Below are 27,717 nucleotides of genomic sequence, written 5' to 3'. Positions count from 1 at the left end.
GAGAGAGAGAGAGGAAGAGAATGAGAGAGAGAGAGAGAGAAAGAGAGAGAGAGAGAGAGAGAGAGAGAGAGAGAGAGAGAGAGAGAGAGAACAGGCCCGTCAAAAATGCATTTTTCACCATCAATATGGGACTTTCAAGATGGCGTATGAATGCTGACTAGGCCTTTTACGTATGTGCTGAATGTGGGTTCTCAAGTGACACTTCCACTAGTGCGGGCACTTTGCACTTGCCATTGCTCGGATGGAATCTGTAAGTCAAATAGTCATCTTAGCATAATTTATTTTCAGTATTTAAACAAGAGTGGCAACCTCAAATTGGGTAACGAAGAACCCAAATACTCAAACCACCTCAATGCTAATCTATCCCTCAATACCCTAACAATATGGATATAATGGGTCATTTTCTGAATTTCCGAATTATAAAGAAGGTAATTTTGCACTTAAAAGTTTAAATCTTCTTATTATTATTCAGGTTATCCGTGACAGCCACCTGGAAGTAGGTCCCCTGATCTGCGCTGTATATGGGTGACATCGCAATACGATTTAATACAAAGGGTGAATAATTTTCGATTTCCCACAAATATGCCGAGTCGATGCGTCCTTGGTGCTTGTATAGTAACACAAACCGAGATCTTTTCATGCTCCACAGCTACACCAATGGCTGAAACACACAAAGTTTGCCAGAAATTGGATGAGGTTTGTCCGAGCTATCTGAGTGTGGATCAGGCCTTCAAAATGTTCGCTTTAGTGCTCAGAACATTTTACAGAGCTCATTATGAAACAACAGAGATAGCAAGATCTTGTGGTTATCCACCAAGATTGAGAGAGGATGCCATACCCACGATTAGGTGGAAGAAACGGCAGTCGTTTGAAACTGGAACACCATCTCTACCCAGCTACCCGCACATTCACATGGGCGATTTGAGCAATGAATCAAACACCTGTTGCCATTGCCTGGAAGTTTCCACAAGAGCAAATGAACATAATTATCTATTATCAAAATAAATTTCTAAAAATCAAATGGACCACCATTTATTTATCGTGGAGAGAAAGTATGTATGTGTCATGTATCGACTCCTCTGTTAGGATTTGACCAAGGAGGCTAAAACTTTTAGGGTCCCCCCCCCACCTCAATAACCATCCTCCCACCCGTCCACAGTCCACCACCAATCATCACCCCGACAACACCTACCGCCATCACACACCTACCCCCTTCCATTATCAATAATCACCCCGACAATACCCAACACCCTCACACACCCCCTTCCCCCACTCCTCCCCCCTCGACAATCCTCCATCCACTGGGGAAGAACATCGACACCTCACGGACATGACAGTGGGACACGGCACGCACACAAATGACGTATGGGAAAAGTAAGAAACAAGCCAAACCCGTAACATACAAGAAACCTGGTCGGCCTGTGACGAAAGAGCGTCGATGGGCTTACCAACATCACTCGATACCAACATCGTGTAAGTCTGGCGTTAGTTTAATGGATAGGGTGGCTGGCTGAAGATCCTGAGTTCAAGCGCCTTTCAGTCTGTTGACTTAACACCAGGTAGGGTTGACTCAGCCTGTTATTATTCTGAGGTCGGCGAATGAGTACGTGTTCTGGTAACAAGGGGAATTGCATCAGCAGCACAGCCACGCCCCCAGAAAAAGTTACAGCCAAGCAGCCATAATCTGCGTACGAATAATTAAAAAATAGAAGGGCACTCAGTAGAGCGCATACCTCTGCCACGTAACACCTGATCACCGAGAACAAATCAGGCCCAACACATTTTTGAAATATCATTCTGTAAATCATTATTTTTGGATTTTTTTTTGTATACATTGTCGAGGCTCGCATGAGAGCTAACACACAACACACAGCAAGGGGGGGGGGGGCATGAGACAACAGAGGTGGGAGAGGGAAGGACAAAACAGTGGGGAACAGAGACATTAGGAGATCTGTGGAAGGGAGAGGGATGGGACGGGGAACATGGGGAATACAAGATGGACATTACAGGGACTTTCAAGAAGGAAAGCAGGGAATTTGAAGAAGGTGAGTTTGTTGTGGATTAACGGAGGTAGAAAAGATTAACGGAGAATTTGGATGGGGGATGATAACAGGTGATGATGAACAGCTGTTTTGAAGGCCTGGAGGGAAGAATGGGAAAGAATAGAGTGAGGGAGTTTATTCCAAAAGCGGGAAAAAAGAGGAATGAAAGAGTGAAGGTGAGCAGTGATTCTTGATTTTGGTGGTTTTACCAGAAGGGGGTTGTTGGCAGATGTTGGGCGCCCGGTGGAAATATGGTGGGGACATATCGCAGAAAGAACGTGGGGGGGGGGGGGCGAGAGTGGTGAAGAGACAGTAGAAGACAGAAAAACCACCGACCTGCCTGCGGTGAGAAAGTGAGAGGCCCAAAGACTCAGCCTCATTGCAGGAGATGCCAATGATCCGAAATGCCTTGGTTTCCGCAGCGTGAAGCCGATAAAGGTGAGAGGCAGGAGCACCAGCCCTGAGGGGAGAGCAGTACTCCATCAGGCTGTGGACAAAAGCTTTGGATATGGTCAGGAGTTCAGGTGGGCGATGATGGACTTTGCACGAGGGAGGATTCCCAGTCGGCGACTGGCTTTGGGGGCGAGATTTGAAATGTGTCTTTCCCAGGAAAAATCATGGCAGATAGTGAGACTCAGAAGCTTGAATGAAAGGACTTCCTCCAGAGGATTGTTGATAAAGTAGATAGGGTGGGAGGGGGGTTCTAAACGGTCCTTTTGGAGAGACACAGTGAGAGCGTGAGATTTGTCAGAATTGAAAGACATGTTCCACGTGTTGGACCAGTTTGTGATTTTATCCAGATCTGTCAAGAGCGAAGAAGCTGCTGCTTGCCGGTCTGAGGGATGACATTTGGTATGACATAGGGTGGATTCATCAGCAAAGTGATAAAGAGGATTTTCCAGAGAGTCGGAGAGATCACTGATGAAAACCAGAAAAAGAACAGGGCCCAGAACGCTACCTTGAGGAACTCCAGCCTGGACAGGAAGAGGGGATGAAAGAACTCCATTTAGGGCCACAAGTTGGCTGCGACAAGAGAGGAAGTCTGCGCGAGCCATGGGTGGAGATGGCCTTGGAAGAATCCCTATCTTTTTTTGGTCCTATCTCTCAATAGTGAAGAATCACTTTGAAAATTAAAAAATTATCGGATCTGGATCTGGATTCAGATCTTCACCAATATTGAAACAATTCTTCCTTGTCCCACACCCAACATGTCCACCAAGTTTCATCCGAATCTCTCTACAACTTTTTTGCGATATCGTGCTATGTATCATTTTGGCCCATTCTCTGAGTGGTGAAGAATCACTTTAAAAAAATCCTCGTAGTCGGATCCGGATCCGGATCTTCACCAAAATCGAATCATTTCGTCCTTGTCACACACCAAACCTGTCCACAAAATTTCATCTGGATCTGTCTGCAACTTTTTGAGATATCCTGCACACAAACAAACAGACAGACAGAGAGGGGGTGAAAACATAACCTCTTTCACCTTCGGTGGTGGAGGTAAAAAACTTGATTGTGATTAAGTGGTAAAAAGCATTCATTGCCCATTTTTGTCCGCGGTGTCTGTGCTGTTCAATGATGATGGGTATTTCCGCCCGAATGTTCCGTGCCGCCGTCACAACCTCGAAACGAGTGTTCCTTGAGAGTTCCAAAGGATATCAGGGCAGACAACATAAACGGTCACGTTAAACTTCTCAATCAATTGAGAACCAACCAGGTGAACCAGCGACGTACATCAGAAGGAATTTTGAAAATGACTTTATTTCAAACCCACTGTTAACGTGCGCCAATGTAGATCAGTAAGAATGCAATTGACAAAGGCAACTTTACATTCACAAGTTAACACACCCCCTTTAACCAGGGTTCGTGCCGTGAACCAACATTAAGATCTTGCACTGTTCGAACATGCAATTAAACCTCTTGCCGTATTAAACAAGCATGCAGATCTGTGAACCTTTTTCCGTGTCGATGAAACAAATTTGAACATGAATGGTCGTGCAGAAACGAACCTTGCAGATTGGCAGTCAGCGATGAGTGTAGAGCATGTGAGCCCCGCAGGAATGCTCATGCAGTATGGATCTCACCACGTCTCAAGCGGAACCGCACGGAGGTGCGAGGTGGCGGGAGGGACGACCTTGGTGCGTGCTGTGTTGGCTCTCCGTGAACACAACCGATCGGCCAGCAGGAGTGAAGGTGTACGCCGGATCAGTGGTCACCGTGTGCGCAGTGCAAAATCTCACGAGACTGTCCCTGCCTGTCACCCCACTGTGCCCAGCACTCCACCATTCCAAAACTCTGTATGCTGCTCAAGCTGGATATCTGGGTCACCTCCAAGATCACCACCAAATCGCATCGGTTTCTCCATCCTTCGATTTTTCTCGTTTCTTTCCTTCTTCTTCTTGCCTTCTCCTTGCTTCTCTCGATCGCTCCTTGCCTCGCCTTTTTATGCCAAACTCGCAAGGTCAATCTCACAGCAAGGCGACACTCTGTCTTAATCCAAAGACTGACCACAGCTTAACAATCGGTCGACAGTGTCGTTTTCATAACAAAACTTTCACCCACTTTGTTCACACCATGTAATGCCCCTTTTGCCCAAAGCTTTCAGCTCCAACACCAATCATCTTCAAAGTTTTGTCGACCATCCCTCTCCCATGATGCATACCGATGTCTGTGCTTCCGAAGATGGGTGCTTCAGGATCAGGAAAGACTGCTCAGTCGAAGAGACTCACCAATGGAAATTGGCAATCGGTGGTGGCAGCGTATACAGTACATGTGGCAGACATCCGTGAACTGTGAGTATACAGATATTATACGTGACATATTATCCATATTATAAAAGTAAACCCTCCAATATCATGGGTTATACAATCACAGGTTACGAGCAATCGGAAGCAACCGATTGCGTTCCGATTTCATTATCGCAGTATATCATTTTGGCCAATCAAGATTTTTGAGCTGCGATGAGTAATTGTTTGCGTCCTCTTGCACGATTACCTCTCATTACCAGCCTTTTGTTGTTTCTCACGCACCGTTAATTGAAGTCATTCGACCAGCAAAGAGGATTTGATTTAAATTTAATAATGAATCATCATCGAACAGGAAATGATATATGGAGATCCAAAGGGCGGAGGATCTCCTTGTGAGCCAATGGCCATCCACATATAGTGTCCGACTGTGTCTGCGGACATCCTCCTGCAGTTGGGCGACTTCTTATTAGGAGGTTGGTGGCAGGATTTGCACTCCGGCCACAGTAAAACCCTTCATTCCGCAAAACATTCCAGAAGCATTAAAAAAAAATCTGAAAAACCACTCCGTGGGAGTACATCCTGTGCAGCTTCCCTTCACAGGGCAGCTCACCAGATGACAGGATTGGGGCAAAGCCTTCGGGACCACCAAATTTTGATGATAGGAGGGAAACCACGGGGTAACATTCTCGGGTCAGATTGCGGGAGAGTGTGCCGGAGTGGTGCTGAGGTGTCGTCCACCAGACGGCGGTCTCCTTGGGTTAACCTGAGGCGGTCCCTTCGGGTGGGTGCCTGGAATGAACTATCCCAAAGAGAGGATGATCACCTGTCTCTGTTATCATCTGAGCTCAAGCCTTTGGACATCGGGATTGCAGCACTCTCTGAGGTTCGGAGACCGGATGGCAGCGAGATCATGGCGGATGTTTACACCTTCTATTGGGCTGTTCGCTCTGATGGTTAACATGCCCAGGGAGTTGCTGTTGCTGTGTCCAATAAGCTGACTCCAATGATAATTGAGGTAACACCGGTCAATGAGAGTATGATGAGACTAAAGATTCGTCACTCCTTGGGTGTCATTTCCCTGGTCTCTGTATATGCTCCGACTGAGGCGAGTGATCTCACCGTGAAGGACACATTCTACGCCACGCTCGAGTCTGTGGTTGATCAGTGCCCCAGACGAGATACACTTCTTGTCTTGGAGGATTTCAATGCATCGAATGGAACTGATAGGGATGGTTATGAGACGTGTGTTGGTCCCCATGGTTCTGGAACTGTGAACCAGCGTAGCACCACGTTCCTTCACTTTACAAGAAGTCATGGACTTGGGGTGGCTGGTTCATGGTTTCAGCACCTACAAGTTCATTGCTGGACGTGGTATTCCAACGCTGGCGGTGTGGCAAAGGAGATTGACCATGTCCTCATTGACGGTCGTTGGAGGATGATCCAGAACTGCAGGCTCTACCGGAGTGCTCAGTTCCTCAATACTGACCACCGGCTTGTTGTAGCAACTCTTAAGTTACACCTTAAATCCAGGAGAATGGTACCATCCCAGTTTAGGCTGGCAGTTGGCAAGCTCAAGGATGAGAGGGCAGCTGAGGAGTTTGTGAACTGGCTGAGTGGAGATTTGGGGGATCTGGGTGCTTTGGGGGATCCTAAGGAGTTGTGGAGTGCCTTCAAGACCACCGTTCTTGATGTTGCCGGTAAATGTCTTGTAACTCACCAGATGGCAAAAAAGAATTTTATCTCTCAAGGGACACTGGATACCATTTCCCAGAGTTGCAGGGCCAGGCTGAATGGCAAAGCTGAGCTGTTCAGGGAGCTGAGGTGTAAAACTGCACGTGCACTGAGGGTGGACAAGGAGGCCTATGTGCAAGGAATCTGTGAGGGGGTAGAGCATCATGTGTGGTCAGGTGATTCTCATCCTGCTTATCGGGGAATTTACGAATTGCGTTCATCCAAGCCCGTCCCTCGGTGTACTGCAGTTAGAATGGTGGTGGGATCTTGACAGAGGAGTCCAAAGTGAAGGCCCCTCTGTGCCAGTTACTTTGAGCGGTTGTACCAGGCTGATCCACCTGCTGTCGAGTTGGATTTCAGGGGTGTTACAATCCCTGTTGCTGACCCTCCAATCAACTGTGGTCCACCTTCTTTTGTGGATACACAGGTTACGGTGAATCATTTGAAATGGTGTAAAGCTCCAGAGATCTGTGGCATCCATGCTGAACTTCTCAAGGCTGGTGGAAATGCTGCACTCGTACCATTGCATGCAGTTCTGTGCTCTGTCTAGGACACAGGCATCATCCCAACTGACTTTAAGAGGGGCCTTGTTGTCCCTCTCTGGAAATGGAAGTGTGATCGCCAAGACTGCAACAACTACCGAGGGGTGACGCTGCTTTCAGTGCCGGGCAAGGCCTTTGCTCGGATAATTCTTGATAGGGTTCGCCACCATCTGCTTGAGCACCAGCATCCAGAGCAGTCAGGCTTTACACCAAAGAGGTCAACGATTGACCGTATCCTTGCTCTTCGGTTCCTCACCAAACGCAGTCGAGAGTTTTGGTAGCGGCTGCTCGCAGCTTATGTTGATCTCAGTAAAGCATTTAATTCCGTGAATCAGGATGCCCTCTGGAGGATTATTGGTCTTATACACACACACACACATACATACATACATACATATATATATATATATATATATATATATATATATATATATATATATATATATATATATTTGCATGTTTATTTCAATTGCAATGTGTTTATTTCTCGCTGCTGTCGATCTTTTTCGATATTTTCTCAAAGTCCAGGAACTGAACCCCCCTCTTTCCATTTGCCCTTGGTTTCCACATTCGTGGTTTTAACTCTCACGGCATTTTCCAGGAACCTCACTCCCACAATATGTGAGGGTTTCCTAATATATATATATATATATATATATATATATATATATATATATATATATATATATATATATATATATATATATATATACATATATATATATATATATATATATATATATATATATATATATATATATATATATATATATATATATACATATATATTGTAAGACCTTACAGCTTCCACTGCTTCCACTCCCCCACCCCCAACATGATTAATTGTACAATAATCATTTTAAAAGTTGATTTCAAACTTCCTCTTCTTCATTCATGTGCAACACAAGGCTGCGGGGTAGCATCGTTGGCTGAGGGTTTGGCTGTGCTGCTGATACAATGCCCTCTGTTGCTAAGCACAAGAATTTGGAACTTGGCCATGTTGCAGGCTGTAGCTCGCCTACTCATCGCAATTAATGCCGGCAGACACGACGTTCCGTTTAACGTCCATCCGAAGGATGGCACTTACATTGATGAAACACCCTGTCTGTGAAACACCAAAATGACAGTTTATCGCTGGGTCGAGATTCAAACCTAGGATAGACAGCTTGTTGGTGGGTGCACAGCTTCCTGGACCATCCTGCCAAGCAAAAGCACAGCACACAGAGAGACAATTTTACTGGTCTTCACGGGACGTCACGATAAGTGCATATTTATTTCGGATAAATTGTTTATTTGTTGGATCTCCTTTTTCTGAAGGTCACACCATTGCCTGCTGGAGATCAGTACTCTGGCTGCTCATCCTATCGAACGCCACGCAGGCAGATGCTTCCATAATCGTATGAAGGCTCATCGTTTCCACTGAACTACTGAAGATGTATCTGGCACGTAACGATCCGCTGATCTCGCTCTTTCCCACGCCCAATGACGCCTCACGCCTCAATTTGCGTCGCCGACGTCAGTGGGAGGTGTTTGAGATGTTGGCGTTCTTGGAGACGTGGTCCATTGTGATAATTGCCCAACAGACGTTACTTTCCGTGAGGAGCATCATTCATGAGCACACACGCACAATTTGATCCGCTCCGTAAATCACGCCTTATTCGTTCACCGTTCACTTTGAGAACATGGAAATAATGGAAATCAAACAATGTTGCTTCGACTGGCGGCTAACATTCACCGAGTCAATTGTGCCTCATTGTCTTTCGAGAATTCCGTACGAACTCTTGGAAAACATTCGCTCAAAAATTCCTTTTTCAACCAAACATAAAAATTAATTGAGTAAATAATCTTCTGTACTGGAGTAAGTAGAGCTTCAAGGTTGGCAGAATAGCTGGCAGGTGTTCATACTCACCTGTAATCTGTCTCGCATGGGTTTGAATGTTGGTTGGTAGTCCAGATATGAGAAGACTATCATCCTGATGTTTCGCAAGCTCAGTGATTCATCAATGTGTGTGCCGTCCATGTGATGGCATCTCGTCTGCTGGCGTTATACGTAGTGTACGTTCAAGATCCCACGGTGTCCTTCGTGAAGACTCGGAGAGATGTCATGGCACCCTGAACAAATTACAAATTCCTATCTTCTTCAATCAAACATCAGGCCTGTTCAGCCGGTTCTTGAAAGACCTGGGTAAAAAAAAAACACAGGCAGCTTCATGTGACATATACCACAAAGAACTGAGCATGTGAGTGTGGATTTCAACCCATTGAGGTCATGCTATATCAAGTTGGAGCAGTCTATTCTTCAAAAAAATTTCAATAACTCCCTTTTTCATGGCATTTTTGGTCTGCATGTCAATGTGAAGGCAGTTCCAGGTCTGAGCTTGGTGGACGTGTGGCTTTTCCTTCTCTCGTTGCCTCTGCCACTGAAGGTGGATGGAGGTTATTGCTTTCACCCCTGTCTGTCTATTTGTGACTGACTGTGAGCCCGATATCTCAAAACGTTATGGACGGATTCAAATGAAACTTGGTGTGCAGGTTGGGTGTGTGAAAAGGACAAATTTAGTAGATTTTGGTGAAGATCCGCATCCGGTATATCAGAGGGATGCAACAGGTAAACTGTTCAGCTTGCCGGAGGTATACAATCTACCTAGCGGCGTTCTAGTTTGTTACGTCCGAAATCGAAGATTCACAAGTATATGGGTTGGTCTGGTTTGAACCAGACAAACCAGTCTGGTTCGACCCTGTTAGAACTCTTAGACCCCTATGATGTATATATCCCATAGACCCTTTAGAAACCTTTGACCCCTAAGACCTTTTGGAACCCGAAGACCCTATAGACCCTAATAGACCCCTTTGTTCGCTAAGGCCATATAGACCCTGTTAGACTATGATGATTCAACAGACCCCATTAGACCCATTAGACCTCTAAGATTCAATAGAACCTTTGAGATGCTTTGGACCTGAAAAGACTGTTGGAACATACCCCTTATACCTTTTCAGAACCTTTAACCCTTGAAACTGCTTCGATCCCTTGACCCTTTCAACACATTTGGACCCTTCTTTATTTTTCCTTTGTATGCACAGTCGAAGCTCGTGGATGATCTAGAACATAAAATGAACAATAGGAGAAAGGGGAAATGTCAACAGCAGAGCTTTCAACCCCTTTCGACCTTTTAAGACTCTTTGGACTCCTCAGACTCCTTTTTTTTTTGGTATACCTTGTAGAGGCTCGTATGAGAGCTAACACAAAACACACATCAAGGGGGGCATGAGACAGGAGGGGAGGGAGTGGGAAGGACAAAACAGTGGGGAACAGAGACATTAGGAGATCTGTGGAAGGGAGAGGGATGGGATGGGGAACATGGGGAATAGAAGATGGACATTACAGGGACTTTCAGGAAGGAAAGCAGGGAATTGGGTGGATTACCGGGGGTAGAAAAGATCGAGGATTTAAATGGGGGATGATAAGAGGTGGTGGTGAACAGCTGTTTTGAAGGCCTGGAGGGAAGAATGCGAAACAATAGAGTGAGGGATTTTATTCCAAAGGCGGGGAAAAAGAGGAATGAAAGAGTGAAGGTGAGCAGTGATTCGTGATTTTGGTAGTTTTACCAGAAGGGGGTTGTTGGCGGACCTTGAGCGCCCTGCGGAAATGTCGTGGGGACAAATCACAGAGAGAGCAGAGGGCGAGGCTGGAGAGGAGACGGTAGAAGACAGAAAGACCACCGACCAACCTACGGTGATTGAGTGAGAGGCCCAAAGACTCTGCCTCATTGCGGGAGATACCGATGATCCTAAATGCCCTGGTTTCTACAGCGTGAAGCGGAGAAAGGTGGGAGGCAAGAGCAGCAGCCCAGAGGGGAGAGCAGCACTCCATCAGGCTGCAGACAAAAGCTTTGTAAGTGGTGAGGAGCTCAGGTGGGCCGAGGAAGGACTTTGCACGACGGAGGATTCCCAGTCGGCGACTGGCTTTGGAGGCGAGGTTTGAAATGTGGCTTTCCCAGGAAAGCTCATGGCAGATAGTGAGACCCAGAAGCTTGAAAGAAAGGACTTCTTACAGAGGATTGTTGAGAAAGTGGATGGGGGGGGTTTCTAAATAGTCCTTTTGAAGAGACATAGTGAGAGCGTGAGATTTGCCCGGATTGAAGGACATGTTCCACGTGTTGGACCAGCTTGTGAGCGAACAAGCTGCTGCTTGCCGGTCTGAGGGATGACAGATGGTACGGCAGAGGGTGGAGTCATCAGCAAAGAGATATAGAAGATTTTCCAGAGAGTCGGAGAGATCATTGCTGAAAACCAGAAAAAGAACAGGGCCCAGAACGCTACCTTGAGGAACTCCAGCCTGGACAGGAATGGGGGATGAAGGAACTCCATTTAGGGCCACACGGTGACTGCGACAGGAGAGGAAGTCTGCGAGCCATGAGTGGAGATGGCCTTGGATACCATGGGAAGAGAGTTTGATGAGTAGTGCAGGGTGCCACACTGTGTCAAAAGCACGTGATATGTCCAGGGATACGGCTCGGATTTCCTGTCTGGCATTGAGGACCTCCATCCATTGTTGGGAGAGCAGAAGCAACATATCCAGGGTCGAGTGACCTGGTCTGAAACCAAATTGATGATCAGAAATCAAGCCATTGGAGAAGAGGAAGGATTTGATGTCTGAAGCGATGATGGATTCCATAACCTTGCTGATGAATGGAAGAAGGCTTATTGGTCTGTAGTTGCAGAGATCTGTTTTTGTACCTTTTTATGCAGGGCAGTGATGTTTTCTGATTTCCAAGCAGATGGCAGATGGCCTTGAGCAAATGAGAGGGTGAATAGAACAGAGAGAGGGTGAGCAAGAGCAGAAGAGCAGGCCTTGAGGACACGTGAGTAGGGTAAGAATACTGATTCTGGCTCACTTTTCCCCATGTAAATGAATGGGGGATTTTCAGCAATCCAGATTTTTTTTCCCTAAAATAAACCCCCTTTTTATCCCAAGGTATATTTATTTGTCTCCCCTTTTAACCTGGAGGTTGAACCTCATTGAATTGAACACCTGGGGGTTGAACAGCTCACTCATTGAACCTATAAAGATTTGTTCATTCTCAAATTCCTTCAATAGTTTAATTTTCTTTGCACAATAATCCCCATCTAAAATATTGACAAACAAAACATTTGAATCTTTATATTTTTGAAGATACCCCTTTTGTGCCATTACGAAATGATAAACTTCTCTTAATGCTCTCATCTGGCCACCTCCTGAGCCACATATCATTTTGAGATTATAGTAAATTGTTTTTTCATTGTTCAATTGATAACCATCAAAGTTTTCAGTCCATTCAAGGATATTCATTTTTTCTTTACATCCTCTAACTTACTAGTTTTTAAATTAATTCGCTTATTTGTTTTATTTACCTTTGTTTTAGTTATTTTTTCAATAAGACTTATTTGATATTTTTCACATTCATTATGTTTTCCATTTATATACCAAGACTGAGATTTTCTCCACTCTTTAGTTTGATTAATACTTGGTTTAACCATATATATATATTGTGAAAAAACGCGGCGGTAGCCCTTAAAAAACCCTAACCCATCTTCCCATCGTTAAAACACAATCTATTCTATTCACTCTATCATACAATATCCATATGGAACACAATCTATTCCATTATCTAAAATAAATCTCTTATCATCAAAGGCTCCTAATGCCTTTTTATTTACTTCTTCACTATATATGTTATGTTTATAACTTCTTATTGTATTCATTTTCCTATATTCTTCTTTCTTATTCATCAAACAATTATAATAATTTCTAAAAGTTATTGATTTCTTTATTACATATTTCTTTATTCCCTTTAACCTCTTATCAATCTGTTCACCATACTTATAAGCATATGCCTTTGCTCTCAATCCAATAAACTCACTCATTACTTTTCCACCCAACTCATCCTTAAACTTACCAATAACCTTTTCATTCTTTTTGGAAAATAACTCACTCTTCTTGCTGAAATTACTTGTATCATATACTCCAATATTTTTCTTCATATCTTCATAAACATCATCAGTTTTTATATCTAGGATAAAACTATCAGTGTCCATATACAACAATGAAACATTTTCACCATACTCTTTCTTTAAGTCATTATACAAATAATCATACATCAATATCTTTGATAAATCAAGAACTGCTGTTCCAATATAAATTGGTTTATCCATTACAATACTTTCCTTTTTCATATGAATTGCAGAAAAGTTCTCTGAAAAAACCTCTTCTCTCTCAAAACTTGGTTTATTTATCAATCTCGAAGCTTCTTTCCAAGATGTTGCGAATCTAATGTTTTGCCTGTTTCTAACATTTTCCATAGTCTTTCCAAATACAGCATTATTCATTAATTTATAAAAGTCCCCTTCAAATTTTACTTTTGTATTTGCTCTCATATCTGTATTGAATTGAATATACTTTTTCACCCAAGGACTTTGTTTAAATTTTAAAACTCTATGAATTTTAGCTACTCTCAATACTTCTCTCAAAAACTGTTTTAAGCTTCTCTGATGTAAAACATATCCCTCTTTATCATAGAATGTTGTTAATAACTTTTCTGTTGATTTGCCTTTAATATTAAAACTTTTATGATAATCACTGAACCATTCTTTCTTTGGGGTTTCTTTCTCACATGCAAAAGGAAGGTCTTTATGCTTATTATGAAGAACACTCGGGTACCTCAAATCAACTTCAAAATAATAACCTTCTTCTTCGTCATTCAATTCCTCTTGAGAAGAAATAACAATATTCATCAAAGCCTTTTCATAATCCTTTTCTTCCACCCACTCTAATTTACCATAAGGCAGAGATTGAGACATTGCCCATCCATACAAATTATTAGCATCAAAATACATCAAATAATTACTATCTTTTTCACTATCATAATTTGGGAGATATTTATTATTTGCTTTCGCATATCTTTTTGAACATACTTGTGATATTCCACCTCTCTTGGACTTCTCAATCATCAAAAGCATATCAACATCACTGATTAAATCTATTTCTTGTTTTGTCATTTTCAACATTGCACTCCAAGCTAAACCAGGAGCTGTGAAATAGTGGGCAGGGTCTAATCCATTACAATTTTTATTATGACAGAGTGTTCTAAAAGCCTCAAACACATCAGTTAACAATAAAACATCTGTTTTTAGATATAAATCATGATATTCTCCAAGGTTCTTTATCTTAAATATTTTCCATATTTCTTGTGCGTGTTTATATTCCTTATCACTTATCTCTTCTTCATAAAGGTTATTATAGAAACTTTCTTTTGAAGGAAGTTGTGTTTCTTTAAATCTCATAAATGAATCCATATAATCATAAGGATAAATTCCCTTACTTGTAAGAATTTTCTCTATACTTTGAATTTCATTCCTTGTTTGAATTTCCTCTCTCGTAAGAATTCCTTCTTTAATCAGAATTTCATCTTTAATCTGAATTTCCTCTTTAGTTAGAATTTCATTCATTGTTCGAATTTTCTTTATAATTAGAATTTCATCTTCAGTTAGAATTTCTTCATTAATTAGAGTTTCCTCTTTACTTTGAATTCTCTCTTTAATCTGAATTTCCTCTTTAGTGAGAATTTCCTCTTTTGGAAAGAATGAATTAAGATTTGGAAAAGAGTCCGTGGAGCTTAGATTTGATGCGAGGTAGGCTAGTGGTGTTCCCATAAAGTTGTAAGAATCTAGAAACCTAGTACGAGTTTAAGGTTTTGTGAATATCATTTTTGAAAATGAAATATACTTTTGACTTGTGTTTGTTATGGCAGAAATATTCCCTGGTGTTTTTGAAAGTTCATTTATAAATAGATGTGTATCATAGTTGGCGCTGTTGTGAAGAAAGACTGGAATAAAAGAAGGTAATTTATAATTAAGATTACAACAGGAATGAGCGGGACCTCTATATTTACCAGTAAGATGACAATGGTCTCTAACTTTAGACTCCTTAATTTCCCCCTCACAAATATGACAGATATTGTTCATTCTAAATTCTAATTTTTCTTCTTTGGTTAATTTAATCGGTTCATTTGTTTCTTTCATTAATTTAGTGAGTCTTATACAATCCTTTTCTAATCGTTTTACAAACTCTTGTGAAGCATTTTTTCCACGATAATGTTCAAGTTTGTTATACTTTTCTCCAACAGATGATTTGATATAATAACAGAAACCACAAGGAATATGTTTTTGATATTTATTTGTATATGGTTCTTTTGGATTAGGAGAAGCAGTATTTATCTTTTTAAGGATACATTCAAAATCAGCGTATATCACAAATGGGTGCATGATAGATTTATTATAATCTTCAAAATAAATCTTTTCACCAGGTTTAGGCATTGTAATTACAGCTGATTTATGATTACTACAATATTTTGAATGTTGTTCTAATCGTTCTTTTGTATGAAATGAATTAAGACATCGTTTACAAGGATATATTTTGTTTGCTGTTCTGAATACCTGAGAAGAGATTAATCTTGATAAATTATTGATGTATGTGTAATGTGAATTCTTTCCAACACTAAAATATAAAAGGTCAATGTGTGTTTCTTCATTTTTATAGTTGTTTGAAATTTTTAATATTTGAACTTTGTTTGTATCCGTTAATCCATATACATTAATAGAAAGATTATTCTTTTTCTCAAATTTAGGAATATCTGTTAGTGGCATTGGGAATTTAAAATCTTTAATGTCCAAGGTATTCTCATATTTCATATATTGTTTTACTCTTTCTGAATTACATTTTGGTGGATGAAAGTGAGCAAGAACAGACCAGAGAAAACATTTATTATCATTGTTCTTAATATTAACAACTGCCTTCTTTCGTTTTATTTCTTTTGGTAATTCAATATAAGAAGAAGCTTTAAGAGGGTTTGATTTTAGAATGTGTATATCTAAAAAGATGATTTTTTTAATATTGAATCCACTTCCTACCACTGTATTATCAACATCCTCCTCTTGTCTTGATAGTTCTTCATAAACCCCACTATTCAAAAAATCTTGAAATGATGTTATAAAATGAAGACCTGTTCTCATATAAGGAGTATGTTCTTCATCTTGTCTTTTCATATTCATTTTCACTCCCATATAAAACTTTAAAGTTTTCATTTCTTTTAATGTCTTTTTAATAAATTTTTCAACATCGGGTTTCACTATTTCAATTGATTCAGCTATTGATGATGGACCGGGTTCTCCAAATTGAAAAATCCTTATTTTTATATGCCCTTTAAATGCCCCATCAGTGTTTTCAATATAATAGTCTCCCTTTACTTTAAACTCATTTTTCTTGTGTTTTTGTGATTGAAGATGTTTATTATAACTACTCTTCAAAACATCCTTTGAACAGATATCACAATGTTTTCTTTCCAACTCAAGAGGAGATATTTGATGAAATAGATTAAATGTGTGTTTGTTGGTTCGGAGGTGTTTTCTATAATGTTTATATTCGTGATTACAAACATCGCAGTACGTTGTATTCACCATATTTATAGAATAAAACTTTGCTTAAACTAAAATTTTCTTGATGAAAATTTCGTTTAATTTATAGGTGAATCTGTGCTTAAAAACATTTTATCCTCCAACTTTTTCACTTAATAAATACAATGTTTCAAGACACAAAAGACAAGTTTCAATCAATCTCTTCATCTGTTAAAGATACTGAGAAATATGTCAAGGATGTAAAATTGAACAAAGATAAATATAACAACTATTGGATAAAAACTATTATGGTAAATAATATGAGTTCTTCAATTTCCTTCAGTGGAAGGGCTTTTAGTATACCTGGTAGAACATCAATTAAAGTATCTCTAACAAAAGTTTCTCCTCTCCTTCTAGTAATATATTCAAAACTAGAAAAAGCAATGAAACAAGAAAAAGTATCAAAGAACAAAAACCTTATGGATGAAGCTTTAGAAAGAAAAGATAAGACCATCTGTAATATGCAAGGAGAAATTTGTATTTTTTTCAACAACCCTAAAGATGTAAATCCTGATGAAATAAAGGATGTTAATATATCAGGTGAAATGACATTTCGTTCAATAGTAGTTAACGATAATTTTAAAATTACCTTTAATATAAAAAATGTTGTCGTTGAATCTGATAATGAAAAAGTATATCGATATCGATGGTAATATACAACTGAAAGTATAGATGAATTTCAGTTTAAGTAAAGTTTTACTTTATAAATATGCTAGACTTTCCTGATTCTTCATATGACAAATTTGAGAATTGTCCTGCGTGTGAAAGAGGGGGATTAAACACAGAGTCAAAAGCCTATAAACAATGTATATTCTGTGATTATCTTCTAATTAATGATAATAAAAAATATAAAAAGGAAAATAATTCTTTTAGATTTACACCAAAAATGAATTACTTTACAAGATTGATTAGAGAAATGAATGTAAAGTATGAGGGTGATAACACACCTTTCCTTACAAGGGAAGAAACTGAACGTATAAGAGAAATGTTCAAAGGATTGTTGTTATATATTATTCATGGATGTAATTTTCAGGGAAATATCAACACAAGATATTGTATAAATAAAATAATGGATTATCTTGAAATTAAACCTGAACTTAGGATAAAATATAGAGTTTCTAAAAAGCCAATAATAAATTAAATAACTTGTTTTCTAAATATATAAATGAATGATTTTTTACCTATTTGGGAAAATAAGATAAAATTTAACAACCATAAAAATCTCCCAAATTCATTAAGATGTCTCATAGTTGGTTCAAGTGGATGTGGAAAAACCTGCTTACTTTTAAAAATGCTCCTCACTCCCAACTTTTTAGATTATGATAATTTAATAATTTTCACAAAGTCGAGTTTTCAACCAGAGTATCAACTACTCTCACAAGGTTTTAATGCTGGTCTTCAAAAAGAAGATATAATCGGTTTATTTAAACGTCAAAAAAACCTAAATGATTATAACATTGAAGATATAATTCAACTATTTTGTGATACACAGAGATGTAAAAAGAAATCAAATCCTATAACTTGTATTCTTAGTGATAATACGGATGATATACCGTCTCCCCAAGATTTGGATAAATCAAAAAAGAACCTCGTTATCTTTGATGATTGTGTTAATGATAGAAACCAAACGGTAATGGACAGCTACTACACAAGAGGGAGACATTCTTCTTGTAATTGTATTTATCTTAGTCAATCGTACTTTCAACTTCCTCGTCGTTCCATCAGAAACAATGCTAATACTTTTATTTTATTCAAGTTAAATTCAATAGATATCAATAATTTTTGGAGAGATAATTGTTCTACATTATGTAGTAAAAAGAAATTTGAGGATTACATGAAGCACACGACTGAAAAATATAAATATATTGTTGTGAAACAAGATGAGATATTAAGGGATATATTTTTTGTTTTATAAACAATTACATATATAAATGACAACTATTATTATAAATCTTGTGGGTAAATCTGCTTCTGGAAACAACTTTCATAAATCAAGGTTCTTATGTAGTACAAATGAGAATATTGTAAATTTACTTAAAAAACACCCCGTGATACGCATTGTATCAACAACAACTAGAGCAATAAGACCTGGAGAAGTAAAAGGTGAAGATTATCACTATATTTCAGTGGAGGAACATATGCGATTGAGGAATGAAGGACAAATATTTGAGGAGGTTTCTCTTGGTACAACAAAATATTCACATTGTAAGAGTGAGTTAAGGAAACTAAAATCTGGTGGTGTTGGGATATTAGAAACTAATCCAGAAGGAACGAGACAAATTATTAAATATCTGAGCGGGGTGAAGATTTTATCATTCGGTTTTGATGTTGATGAAGAAACTCAACGCAAACGTATGAAAAGCAGAGATGCAAGTATTAGTGAAGAAGAAATTACAACTCGCATTAATGTTAATAAAGAATTTGATGAAATATTTAAAGAAAAGGATTTATTTGAACACATCTACTTGAATGATGAAGAAAAGGAAAATTTCCCTGTTAATCTTTGCAATTCATTAAATGATATTTTACAATAAATAAATGGATACAAAAGAAAGAGCAAGAAGATTTAAGGAACATCAAGAGTTGGTTTCAAAAGTTGTAAAACAACAGGAAGACATAAAGAAGAAACGCAGACAGAAACTAACGGGCGAAGAAGCATTTGAAAGAAAACAAGAGAAATTTTTTAAACCACTTTTAAAAACTTCCCAAGAAAAAATGAAAGATGTTTCCAGAAGCAGATTTACCCACAAGATTTATAATAATAGTTGTCATTTATATATGTAATTGTTTATAAAACAAAAAATATATCCCTTAATATCTCATCTTGTTTCACAACAATATATTTATATTTTTCAGTCGTGTGCTTCATGTAATCCTCAAATTTCTTTTTACTACATAATGTAGAACAATTATCTCTCCAAAAATTATTGATATCTATTGAATTTAACTTGAATAAAATAAAAGTATTAGCATTGTTTCTGATGGAATGACGAGGAAGTTGAAAGTACGATTGACTAAGATAAATACAATTACAAGAAGAATGTCTCCCTCTTGTGTAGTAGCTGTCCATTACCGTTTGGTTTCTCTCATTAACACAATCATCAAAGATAACGAGGTTCTTTTTTGATTTATCCAAATCTTGGGGAGACGGTATATCATCCGTATTATCACTAAGAATACAAGTTATAGGATTTGATTTCTTTTTACATCTCTGTGTATCACAAAATAGTTGAATTATATCTTCAATGTTATAATCATTTAGGTTTTTTTGACATTTAAATAAACCGATTATATCTTCTTTTGAAGACCAGCATTAAAACCTTGTGAGAGTAGTTGATACTCTGGTTGAAAACTCGACTTTGTGAAAATTATTAAATTATCATAATCTAAAAAGTTGGGAGTGAGGAGCATTTTTAAAAGTAAGCAGGTTTTTCCACATCCACTTGAACCAACTATGAGACATCTTAATGAATTTGGGAGATTTTTATGGTTGTTAAATTTTATCTTATTTTCCCAAATAGGTAAAAAATCATTCATTTATATATTTAGAAAACAAGTTATTTAATTTATTATTGGCTTTTTTTAGAAACTCTATATTTTATCCTAAGTTCAGGTTTAATTTCAAGATAATCCATTATTTTATTTATACAATATCTTGTGTTGATATTTCCCTGAAAATTACATCCATGAATAATATATAACAACAATCCTTTGAACATTTCTCTTATACGTTCAGTTTCTTCCCTTGTAAGGAAAGGTGTGTTATCACCCTCATACTTTACATTCATTTCTCTAATCAATCTTGTAAAGTAATTCATTTTTGGTGTAAATCTAAAAGAATTATTTTCCTTTTTATATTTTTTATTATCATTAATTAGAAGATAATCACAGAATATACATTGTTTATAGGCTTTTGACTCTGTGTTTAATCCCCCTCTTTCACACGCAGGACAATTCTCAAATTTGTCATATGAAGAATCAGGAAAGTCTAGCATATTTATAAAGTAAAACTTTACTTAAACTGAAATTCATCTATACTTTCAGTTGTATATTACCATCGATATCGATATACTTTTTTTCATTATCAGATTCAACGACAACATTTTTTATATTAAAGGTAATTTTAAAATTATCGTTAACTACTATTGAACGAAATGTCATTTTACCTGATATATTAACATCCTTTATTTCATCAGGATTAACATCTTTAGGGTTGTTGAAAAAAAATACAAATTTCTCCTTGCATATTACAGATGGTCTTATCTTTTCTTTCTAAAGCTTCATCCATAAGGTTTTTGTTCTTTGATACTTTTTCTTGTTTCATTGCTTTTTCTAGTTTTGAATATATTACTAGAAGGAGAGGAGAAACTTTTGTTAGAGATACTTTAATTGATGTTCTACCAGGTATACTAAAAGCCCTTCCACTGAAGGAAATTGAAGAACTCATATTATTTACCATAATAGTTTTTATCCAATAGTTGTTATATTTATCTTTGTTCAATTTTACATCCTTGACATATTTCTCAGTATCTTTAACAGATGAAGAGATTGATTGAAACTTGTCTTTTGTGTCTTGAAACATTGTATTTATTAAGTGAAAAAGTTGGAGGATAAAATGTTTTTAAGCACAGATTCACCTATAAATTAAACGAAATTTTCATCAAGAAAATTTTAGTTTAAGCAAAGTTTTATTCTATAAATATGGTGAATACAACGTACTGCGATGTTTGTAATCACGAATATAAACATTATAGAAAACACCTCCGAACCAACAAACACACATTTAATCTATTTCATCAAATATCTCCTCTTGAGTTGGAAAGAAAACATTGTGATATCTGTTCAAAGGATGTTTTGAAGAGTAGTTATAATAAACATCTTCAATCACAAAAACACAAGAAAAATGAGTTTAAAGTAAAGGGAGACTATTATATTGAAAACACTGATGGGGCATTTAAAGGGCATATAAAAATAAGGATTTTTCAATTTGGAGAACCCGGTCCATCATCAATAGCTGAATCAATTGAAATAGTGAAACCCGATGTTGAAAAAATTTATTAAAAAGACATTAAAAGAAATGAAAACTTTAAAGTTTTATATGGGAGTGAAAATGAATATGAAAAGACAAGATGAAGAACATACTCCTTATATGAGAACAGGTCTTCATTTTATAACATCATTTCAAGATTTTTTGAATAGTGGGGTTTATGAAGAACTATCAAGACAAGAGGAGGATGTTGATAATACAGTGGTAGGAAGTGGATTCAATATTAAAAAAATCATCTTTTTAGATATACACATTCTAAAATCAAACCCTCTTAAAGCTTCTTCTTATATTGAATTACCAAAGAAATAAAACGAAAGAAGGCAGTTGTTAATATTAAGAACAATGATAATAAATGTTTTCTCTGGTCTGTTCTTGCTCACTTTCATCCACCAAAATGTAATTCAGAAAGAGTAAAACAATATATGAAATATGAGAATACCTTGGACATTAAAGATTTTAAATTCCCAATGCCACTAACAGATATTCCTAAATTTGAGAAAAAGAATAATCTTTCTATTAATGTATATGGATTAACGGATACAAACAAAGTTCAAATATTAAAAATTTCAAACAACTATAAAAATGAAGAAACACACATTGACCTTTTATATTTTAGTGTTGGAAAGAATTCACATTACACATACATCAATAATTTATCAAGATTAATCTCTTCTCAGGTATTCAGAACAGCAAACAAAATATATCCTTGTAAATGATGTCTTAATTCATTTCATACAAAGAACGATTAGAACAACATTCAAAATATTGTAGTAATCATAAATCAGCTGTAATTACAATGCCTAAACCTGGTGAAAAGATTTATTTTGAAGATTATAATAAATCTATCATGCACCCATTTGTGATATACGCTGATTTTGAATGTATCCTTAAAAAGATAAATACTGCTTCTCCTAATCCAAAAGAACCATATACAAATAAATATCAAAAACATATTCCTTGTGGTTTCTGTTATTATATCAAATCATCTGTTGGAGAAAAGTATAACAAACTTGAACATTATCGTGGAAAAAATGCTTCACAAGAGTTTGTAAAACGATTAGAAAAGGATTGTATAAGACTCACTAAATTAATGAAAGAAACAAATGAACCGATTAAATTAACCAAAGAAGAAAAATTAGAATTTAGAATGAACAATATCTGTCATATTTGTGAGGGGGAAATTAAGGAGTCTAAAGTTAGAGACCATTGTCATCTTACTGGTAAATATAGAGGTCCCGCTCATTCCTGTTGTAATCTTAATTATAAATTACCTTCTTTTATTCCAGTCTTTCTTCACAACAGCGCCAACTATGATACACATCTATTTATAAATGAACTTTCAAAAACACCAGGGAATATTTCTGCCATAACAAACACAAGTCAAAAGTATATTTCATTTTCAAAAATGATATTCACAAAACCTTTAACTCGTACTAGGTTTCTAGATTCTTACAAGTTTATGGGAACACCACTAGCCTACCTCGCATCAAATCTAAGCTCCACGGACTCTTTTCCAAATCTTAATTCATTCTTTCCAAAAGAGGAAATTCTCACTAAAGAGGAAATTCAGATTAAAGAGAGAATTCAAAGTAAAGAGGAAACTCTAATTAATGAAGAAATTCTAACTGAAGATGAAATTCTAATTATAAAGAAAATTCGAACAATGAATGAAATTCTAACTAAAGAGGAAATTCAGATTAAAGATGAAATTCTGATTAAAGAAGGAATTCTTACGAGAGAGGAAATTCAAACAAGGAATGAAATTCAAAGTAAAGAGAAAATTCTTACAAGTAAGGGAATTTATCCTTATGATTATATGGATTCATTTATGAGATTTAAAGAAACACAACTTCCTTCAAAGAAAGTTTCTATAATAACCTTTATGAAGAAGAGATAAGTGATAAGGAATATAAACACGCACAAGAAATATGGAAAATATTTAAGATAAAGAACCTTGGAGAATATCATGATTTATATCTAAAAACAGATGTTTTATTGTTAACTGATGTGTTTGAGGCTTTTAGAACACTCTGTCATAATAAAAATTGTAATGGATTAGACCCTGCCCACTATTTCACAGCTCCTGGTTTAGCTTGGAGTGCAATGTTGAAAATGACAAAACAAGAAATAGATTTAATCAGTGATGTTGATATGCTTTTGATGATTGAGAAGTCCAAGAGAGGTGGAATATCACAAGTATGTTCAAAAAGATATGCGAAAGCAAATAATAAATATCTCCCAAATTATGATAGTGAAAAAGATGGTAATTATTTGATGTATTTTGATGCTAATAATTTGTATGGATGGGCAATGTCTCAATCTCTGCCTTATGGTAAATTAGAGTGGGTGGAAGAAAAGGATTATGAAAAGGCTTTGATGAATATTGTTATTTCTTCTCAAGAGGAATTGAATGACGAAGAAGAAGGTTATTATTTTGAAGTTGATTTGAGGTACCCGAGTGTTCTTCATAATAAGCATAAAGACCTTCCTTTGCATGTGAGAAAGAAACCCCAAAGAAAGAATGGTTCAGTGATTATCATAAAAGTTTTAATATTAAAGGCAAATCAACAGAAAAGTTATTAACAACATTCTATGATAAAGAGGGATATGTTTTACATCAGAGAAGCTTAAAACAGTTTTTGAGAGAAGTATTGAGAGTAGCTAAAATTCATAGAGTTTTAAAATTTAAACAAAGTCCTTGGGTGAAAAAGTATATTCAATTCAATACAGATATGAGAGCAAATACAAAAGTAAAATTTGAAGGGGACTTTTATAAATTAATGAATAATGCTGTATTTGGAAAGACTATGGAAAATGTTAGAAACAGGCAAAACATTAGATTCGCAACATCTTGGAAAGAAGCTTCGAGATTGATAAATAAACCAAGTTTTGAGAGAGAAGAGGTTTTTTCAGAGAACTTTTCTGCAATTCATATGAAAAAGGAAAGTATTGTAATGGATAAACCAATTTATATTGGAACAGCAGTTCTTGATTTATCAAAGATATTGATGTATGATTATTTGTATAATGACTTAAAGAAAGAGTATGGTGAAAATGTTTCATTGTTGTATATGGACACTGATAGTTTTATCCTAGATATAAAAACTGATGATGTTTATGAAGATATGAAGAAAAATATTGGAGTATATGATACAAGTAATTTCAGCAAGAAGAGTGAGTTATTTTCCAAAAAGAATGAAAAGGTTATTGGTAAGTTTAAGGATGAGTTGGGTGGAAAAGTAATGAGTGAGTTTATTGGATTGAGAGCAAAGGCATATGCTTATAAGTATGGTGAACAGATTGATAAGAGGTTAAAGGGAATAAAGAAATATGTAATAAAGAAATCAATAACTTTTAGAAATTATTATAATTGTTTGATGAATAAGAAAGAAGAATATAGGAAAATGAATACAATAAGAAGTTATAAACATAACATATATAGTGAAGAAGTAAATAAAAAGGCATTAGGAGCCTTTGATGATAAGAGATTTATTTTAGATAATGGAATAGATTGTGTTCCATATGGATATTGTATGATAGAGTGAATAGAATAGATTGTGTTTTAACGATGGGAAGATGGGTTTGGGTTTTTTAAGGGCTACCGCCGCGTTTTTTCACAATATATAAATGGTTAAACCAAGTATTAATCAAACTAAAGAGTGGAGAAAATCTCAGTCTTGGTATATAAATGGAAAACATAATGAATGTGAAAAATATCAAATAAGTCTTATTGAAAAAATAACTAAAACAAAGGTAAATAAAACAAATAAGCGAATTAATTTAAAAACTAGTAAGTTAGAGGATGTAAAGAAAAAAATGAATATCCTTGAATGGACTGAAAACTTTGATGGTTATCAATTGAACAATGAAAAAACAATTTACTATAATCTCAAAATGATATGTGGCTCAGGAGGTGGCCAGATGAGAGCATTAAGAGAAGTTTATCATTTCGTAATGGCACAAAAGGGTATCTTCAAAAATATAAAGATTCAAATGTTTTGTTTGTCAATATTTTAGATGGGGATTATTGTGCAAAGAAAATTAAACTATTGAAGGAATTTGAGAATGAACAAATCTTTATAGGTTCAATGAGTGAGCTGTTCAACCCCCAGGTGTTCAATTCAATGAGGTTCAACCTCCAGGTTAAAAGGGGAGACAAATAAATATACCTTGGGATAAAAAGGGGGTTTATTTTAGGGAAAAAAAATCTGGATTGCTGAAAATCCCCCATTCATTTAAATGGGGAAAAGTGAGCCAGAATCAGTATTCTTACCCTACTCACGTGGGCTGATGCCGTCTGGACCGGTTGCAGAATCTGAGTCGAGGTTTGACAGCAAGCTCTCCACCTTGTCAGGAGAAAAGGACACAGAGTCCAGGGACAGTTGGGTGCAACTGGGTAAGGTGGGTAGGGAAAGGGATGGGTTTTGGACACAAGATTTAACTGCAAACACCGAGTTTAGGCATTCAGCCTTTTCACGTGCGGTATCAGCAGTGCTGCCATTTGAGGTGAGGGAGGGGATGGAGGGGGAACATACACCAGAAACAGATTTGATTAGACACAACCAGGATTTTGAGGAGGGAGAGAGGTTTGAGAGTTCAGACTTGAGATGAGAAAGATGTTGTTTTCTGGCTCTCCTGAGGGTAGATATACACTTGCTCCGAGCTTTATGGAAGGAACTGAGATTGCCCTCAGTTGGGTTTTCTTTCCATGAGGCAAAGAAAAGTTGCTTCAGGACAACTGCCTCGCCACAAGCTTCAGTGAACCAAGGGCGGGAGGAAGGGTAGGACAACTGAAGATGAGAGGGGATAAATCTGTGCATGAGGGTTAGTTTCTTTGAAAGAATTCCCAGGATGAGTTGATGTTGGAGAAAGTAGAGATAGGAGACCAGTCTATAGGTTTGATGGCTGCTTGGAGACACTGCCCGTCGGCTTGAGTGAAATGCCAGACTCGACGGCGGTGAGGTGGTTCTCTGATAACAGCCAGAGAGATGTCCACTTTGACAAGGACGTGGTCAGAAGAACCGATTTGAGCGGAGACAGAACAGCAGATATTGTCAGGGAAATTTGTCAAAATCAGATCCAGAAGAGATGGAGTACCATTGCTTGAGATCCATGTCAGGAATTTGACTGATTGAGTCAGTCCCAATGAGTCGCAGAAAACTTTTGCTGAGGTGCCATGACAGGTGAGAGAGGTACCCACACCTAGCCAACTGGCATGATGACAATTGAAGTCGCCACATATGAGGAAGAGAGAGTTTGGATGAGAAGATAGAAGTTGGTCCATGTATTCGGATAGTAAGGTGTAGATGGAGTCATCACTGTTAGGTGGACGGTACAGTACACATATAAAGATGAGGTGGGAGTGGAGGGGAAGCCGTAGCCAGAGGTATTCCTGGGGGTGTGGGGGAGTGAGGGCAGTGCATGGAGAGTGAGGAATAGAGTCTTTGATGAAGAGAGCAACTCCTCCAACCAGGACAAGCCTCAGGTCTGTCATTCCAGAGGAGGGAGTAACCGGGGAGAGATACTTGGGAGTCAGACACATCTTGGGGGAGGAAAGTTTCTGTTAGGCAGATTATGTCTGGTTTTGCAGTGGCAACCTGAATGGAAATATCTGAAAGGTTTGAGCGAAGGCCCCGGATATTTGAGGTCCTTACTTTTAATGAAGAGGGAGGGGAGGAGGCTTTAGGTGCAGGGGATGGGGGTAGGGGAAGGGTAGGACAAGGGATGAGGGGGGGGTAAGGACTGTTGTTGAAAGAGTGTGGCAGATTGCAGAATAGCTATGGGAGGGGGGCAAATGTGGAGGAGAAAAGGCTCTGTGGTGCTGGGGGAGAGGGGGGACAAGAGAGGGGGAAGAAGGCAGTTGAGGATTTGAGGTGGAGTGAATAGATGGACGTGAGAGGGCAGTGGAAGGAGGCAGCTTTGTGGATGGGAGGGGGAGCAACTTTGGGAAGGATGAGTGAGGGGGATGAATTGTGGGCGAAAGGAGAGAGGGGAGTTTTTAAGAGCGGTGAGAGGATGGCTTGGAGGGAGAAGAGTGGGGTGGTTGCTTTGAAAGTGAGGGGTGAGAGGAGTGAGTTGGCACTGAAGTTCGAAAAAAAAGAATGGTTGATGGAAAGTGA

General features: G+C 37.7%; 1 long non-coding RNA gene across 1 annotated transcript in view; it reads left to right on the top strand.

Moving 5' to 3' along the window:
• LOC147024195 (uncharacterized) overlaps positions 1 to 27,717 on the top strand; it is a 67,207-nt gene that overhangs the window by 681 nt on the left and 38,809 nt on the right. The gene's annotated exons all lie outside the window — the stretch shown is intronic.

This window comes from Eptatretus burgeri, chromosome 6 (assembly GCF_056783735.1).
Source record: "Eptatretus burgeri isolate ZD-2024b chromosome 6, Ebu_testis_v1, whole genome shotgun sequence".
Taxonomy (NCBI): Eukaryota; Metazoa; Chordata; class Myxini; order Myxiniformes; family Myxinidae; genus Eptatretus; species Eptatretus burgeri.
The sequence above is the reverse complement of the archived record's forward strand: the minus strand, read 5'-3'. Positions and strand labels throughout refer to the sequence as shown.